Below are 6,000 nucleotides of genomic sequence, written 5' to 3' on the forward strand. Positions count from 1 at the left end.
GATCTGTCCATTGGTGTAAGTGAGGTGTTAAAGTCCCCCACTATTGTGTTACTGTCTATTTCCTATTTTACAGCTGTTAGCAGGTGCCTTACGTATTGAGGTGCTCCATGTTTGGTGCATATATATTTATAATTGTTATATCTTCTTGTTGGATTGATCCTTTGATCATTATGTAGTGTCCTTCCTTGTCTCTTGTAACATTCTTTATTTTAAAGTCTATTTTACCTGATATGAGTATTACTACTCCAGCTTTTTTTTTTTTTTTTTTTTTTTGCTGTACGCGGGCCTCTCACTGTTTTGGCCTCTCCCGTTGCAGAGCACAGGCTCCGGACACGCAGACTCAGCAGCCATGGCTCAAGGGCCCAGCCGCTCCACGGCATGTGGGATCTTCCCGGACTGGGGCACGAACCCGTGTCCCCTGCATCGGCAGGCGGACCCTCAACCAGTGTGCCACCAGGGAAGCCCTCCAGCTTTCTTTTGATTTTCATTTGCATGGAATATCTTTTTCCATCCCATCACTTTCAGTCTGTATGTTTCCCTAGGTCTGTAGTGGGTCTCTTGTAAACAGTATATAAATGGGTCTTGTTTTTGTATCCATTCAGTGAGCCTGTGTCTTTTGGTTGGAGCATTTAATCCATTCACCCTTAAGGTAATTATTGATATTTATGTTCCTATGACCATTTTCTTCATTTTTATGGGTTTGTTTTTGTAGGTCCTTTTCTTCTCTTGTGTTTCCCACTAACAGAAATTCCTTTAGCATTTTTTGTAGAGCTGGTTTGGTGGTGCTGAATTCTCTTAGCTTTTGCTTGTCTGTAAAGCTTTTGATTTCTCCATCGAATCTGAATGAGATCATTGCTGGGTAGAGTAATCTTGGGTGTAGCTTCTTCCCTTTCATCACTTTAAATATATCATGCCACTCCCTTCTGGCTTGTAGCTTTTCTGTTGAGAAATCAGCCGTTAACCTTATGGGAATTCCCTTGTATGTTATTTGTCATTTTTCCCTGTTGTTTTCAGTAATTTTTCTTTGTGTTTAGTTTTTGTCAATTTGATTACCATGTGTCTTGGTATGTTTCTCCTTGGGTTTATCCTGCCTGGGACTCTCTCTGCTTCCTGGACTTGGGTGGCTATTTCCTTTCCCATGTTAGGGAAGTTTTCGACTATAATCTCTTCAAAGATTTTCTCAGGTCCTTTCTCTCTCTCTTCTCCTTCTGGGACCCCTATAATGTGAATGTTGTTGTGTTTAATGTTGTCCCAGAGGTCTCTTAGGCTGTCTTCATTTCTTTTGATTTTTTGTTCTTTATTCTGTTCCATGCAGTGAATTCCACCATTCTGTCTTCCAGGTCACTTATCTGCTTTTCTGACTCAGTTATTCTGCTATTGATTCCTTCTAGTGTATTTTTCGTTTCGTTTATTGTCTTGTTCATCTCTGTTTGTTCTTTAGTTCTTCTAAGTCTTTACTAAACTTTTCTTGTATCTTCTCGATCTGTGCCTCCATTCTGTTTCTAAGATCTTAGATCATCTTTACTATCATTACTCTGAATTCTTTTTCAGATAGATGCCTATCTCCTCTTCATTTAGTTGTTCTTCTAGGTTTTTATCTTGCTCCTTCATCTGCAACATATTACTTTGTCATCTGATTTTGTCAAACTTACTGTGTTTGTGATTTCCCTTTTGCCTGCTGCAGGATCGTAGTTCCTCTTGCTTCTGGTGTCTGCCCCCTGCTGGATGAGGTTGGTCCAGAGGCTTGTGCCATTATCCCCTTGATAGGGGGTTTGATTCGTGTTGTGTTGATAAGAGCCTGCCCTAGATATTGAGTGGGGCTTCCCCTTTTCTCTGTGGTAGTCACTGCCCTGTCAGGTGCAGGGTCTGCTCCCTAGTTGTTGGAGTAGAGGTCCCCAGATCTGTTTCTCAGCTGTGTTTCTGATCTGCAGTGTGAGCTAGGCCGGATTGGAGCACTGACACTGGGAGAGCAGCCACTGAGCATTTCTCCACTGGAGCTGTTCACCCATGATTGTGCTCCATTGTGTCCCCTTTCACCCATTGTGTGGGTTCACAAAATATACTGTTGCTGGAACTGCTCTCAGTCCTACCTTAACTGTGGGTACACTAGCAAACAGCCCTGGTGACTCTCAGGCATTTTTCTCACCCGGCCAGTGGCACAGGTCCACTGAAGTTAGGTCCCATGACTGCAGTCATTTTGCACCTGAACTCACTGTGGGAGCTATGTAGGCAGCTTGAACTCTGGTCTGGCCCTACCACCATGTGTATGTGCCCACAGAGCCCACAGCTACTAAAGCCAGATCTGTGAAAGGGGGTTTGACTGGTGTTGTGGTGACCAGAGCCTGCACTGGATATTGAGCGCGGCCTGAAATTCTGTTCAAAGAATTTATACTGAAAGAAATCGTTATGTGAGTATAAGTTTCCTAAGACAGAAATCAATGGACAGATTTTTCCTTGAGTTTTAATTATGTTGCTTTAAAAATGGCGTAAGTTAAATTATATTCCAGAATTTTTCAGTTAGTCTTATTTGCAACACCTACTATAAAATTGTATGTGGCTGAGATCGTCACTCTTGCAGAATAGCAGTCTCTGTAATACTTCATGTCATATTCAAATGAATGTTCTCAGCTCTTGCAAACCTTTCAAAATTATTTTAGATTTCTACAAAGTATGCTTTTCAATATATAGTTCTGTTTTGCTGACATGTTGATAAAACCAAATGTTAACCAATACTCTCCTCCAACTACATACTACGTTTCCTTTCCATTTCCTTAGACAATTTAAACCAGCAGTCTTCCTTCTTCTTTCTCTTCCCTCTCATGCAGTCTTCCTTGGATGATAACATTCTTATTGATGCTCTAATGCGCTTATCAATCTCCTCACAATTTTTAATAACACTTCTTGACTCTTGTTCTCTCTTTTCACTTTCTTCTATAGCTTGACAATAGCCTGGATCTGATCACCTCTTGGGACTTCTATCTAAAGTCCTGGAACTTAGTGTTCCTGAACACATTCTGATGACATTGCATCAAGCCTATATTATCATATCTATTAGCAGGCTTTTTAAAAAAACTTTTTATTTTACATTTGAGTATAGTTGATTAACAATGTTGTGTTAGTTTCAGGTGTACAGCAAAGTGATTCAGTTATATATATACATGTATCTATTCTTTTTCAAATTCTTTTCCCATTTAGGTTGTTACATAATATTGAGCAGAGTTTCCTGTGCTATCCAGTAGGTCCTTGTTGGTTATCCATTTTAAATATAGCAGTGTGTACATGTCAATCCCAAACTCCCTAACTACCCCTTCCCACCGGGAAATCATATATGTGGAAACTAAAAAGAAATGATACAAATGAACTTACTTACAAAACGGAAATAGACTCACAGACTTAGAGAACACACTTATGGTTACCATATATACTTTTTTTTTTAACATCTTTATTGGAGTATAATTGCTTTACAATGGTGTGTTAGTTTCTGCTTTATAACAAAGTGAATCAGTTATACATATACATATGTTCCCATATCTCTTCCCTCTTGCGTCTCCCTCCCTCCCACCCTCCCTATCCACCCCCTGTAGGTGGTCACAGAGCACAGAGCTGATCTCCCTGTGCTATGCGGCTGCTTCCCACTAGCTATCTATTTTACATTTGGTAGTGTATATATGTACCATATATACTTATAATTTTTCACATTTTAGAATTATTTTTTATTTACTTACACAAAATATTTAAAATTTCCCTTTATGTGGTTCTGCCAAATCACTTTTGGCTGAATAGAAATATTGTCCTGTTGGCACAAGGCCCCAGATTTCAAGGATGTTCCAAATGACTGACCAAACATTTTGTATGCTGAGTGCACCTGAGGGCACCTATCAGGCAGAGAAGGCAAAAAGAAAAGAATGGCTGGAGAGGGAAAGTAGGGAGGAAAATTCGCCTTGAGAAAGCATTTAATAAAATTTCCACTAGATGGCAGTAACACTCCAGGAATAAGGTTCCTAAGTCCCCAGAAAGGGATAAACCTACTAGGAAGGAACTGTGGAGCATGCCTGGTACTGTCTCCTGCCTAGTGCAGAAATCTTTTAAATGGATATGCTCTTTAGATCATACCAATTTAACTTAAAAAAAAAAATCTCATTCTCAATCCTGTTCATCTTTCAGTAATCTAATATTATCCCCCCCCAAAAAAAAAGATAGAGAGCGAGAGCGAGAGCGAGAGCGAGAGCGAGAGAGAGAGAGAGAGAGAGAGAGAGAGAGACTATGCCCCTGAATCAATCTATAGGTTATCTCAAATCAGACAAGATGCTATGGAGGGCAAATATTAAAAAAAAGTTAAGATTCAGTAGAATGTATTTTATACCTAAAGTTAATTAAAATTTCTTTACTAAAAGTGTCTTAACCCCTTTATTCTTAGTTCAATTTTTGTTTGATCCTGATTTTAAAAACAAGTAAAAAAATAGACAAAATCGAAAAGTAAACTAAATTGCAAGATTCATTCTAACTCAGATTACGCACTGACAAATATTTTCAGGAATTATAGAGGTAATACCGTACCCCTGAGTAATTCAGCCAAATCTTGCAAAAAGTACTATTTAGTATCAGTTACGGTCTTTTGTGACTCTGTTAGGCTAGAGGAACTAAGTATCTTCCATTTGCAGGCTCATCCCAGCAGTCAGACAAATGTAGAGTTAGTCTTACTGCCAAAAGCCACTTATTTGCAAGCTTGCGAGCAGGCCTGGAGACTCCGTGCCAGGTGCCAAGCTGCAGGACCCCCTACTCTTCATCCTGTTCTTTCACTGCGTTCTATTGCTAGCTGGCTACTGAGGTTCATACATGGATTCATGATAGCCCTGACTGGGCTGATGCATGAGGGACCCTAATTCGAGGAAGTGGCAATACAATCCCCAGAAGTGACCCTGCAAGGCCAACCACAATATTACATGAATATGGTGTAATATGATGTGGAACCAACTGTTCCCATACGTATAGAGGACAAGAGTGATCACATACCCTGGGACCAGTCAGAGGGTCTTCCAGGAGTAGGTGAGCTTTGAAAAAGGTGCTGAAAGAAATAGTAGATATGAATTGTGGATAGGAGGAAAGGTGTAAAAAGTATCGATAATTGCAAATCATGCCATCTATATCACAGCATTCTTTCATGCCAAAATGAAGAAAAACATGACTTAAATGCAAATACAAAAATGTATCATGTTCACTAGAATTATTTGATAAGGTCTTTCACTTTTCCCCTCCTTTGTGTTTCTACCACCAACATTGTAGGCTTTCCTACTAGCTTTATATACGATTAATCCATTACCTTTACTATATATTTATGTCTACCAGTAATCAAGGGGCATCTTCTGGGCCCCTTGTTGCAAAAACCTGAGCACCAGATGTACAAACTAGGGCACCAGATGTATATAAAAGCTCCTGTCCCAGAGATACTGATTCTCTGGAGCATGGCTGGGGGAGAGCACGAAGACAGTGCCTGCCTCCAAAGTCTCTGGAAAGGATGGCCGTCAGCCCTCAGGTGTATGTTTAATTAGAAGCTGGCCTCTCCGGCTGCATTTATAATGATAAGGTAATAGGCCACTTTCACGGAAGGACTGAACTCTGGGTCTGTTTCCTCTTGTGCCCTGGGGGTGGTAGCTGTTTAAGAACTCTTCTTTTCTTGGTTACAGACCTGTGGCACCCATAGGTGTAAGCCAGTTGGCCACCCTCTGGTGTCCCCTGGTAGCAGCCACAAAAACTGGGGTGCCAGACAAAAATATGAGCTCCTTTCTAGGAGAAACCAGGGAATTGGGGGAAGGCAGAGGGAGAGGGCAAAGATGGTGTCCACTGGCCTCTAGTTTGCCAGACAAGAAGCCTGCCCCTAGGCCAAAGCTCCTGGACAAGCAAATAGGCCTCCTTCACAGGAGGACTGGGGTGTGTTTCAGTCAGCTGTCTGTGCAGTGCCCTGGGGGTGGTAGGCTGCCAAGAACAGTCTCTCCCATGGTT

This window comes from Globicephala melas, chromosome 2, assembly GCF_963455315.2.
Source record: "Globicephala melas chromosome 2, mGloMel1.2, whole genome shotgun sequence".
In the NCBI taxonomy this organism is placed as follows: Eukaryota; Metazoa; Chordata; class Mammalia; order Artiodactyla; family Delphinidae; genus Globicephala; species Globicephala melas.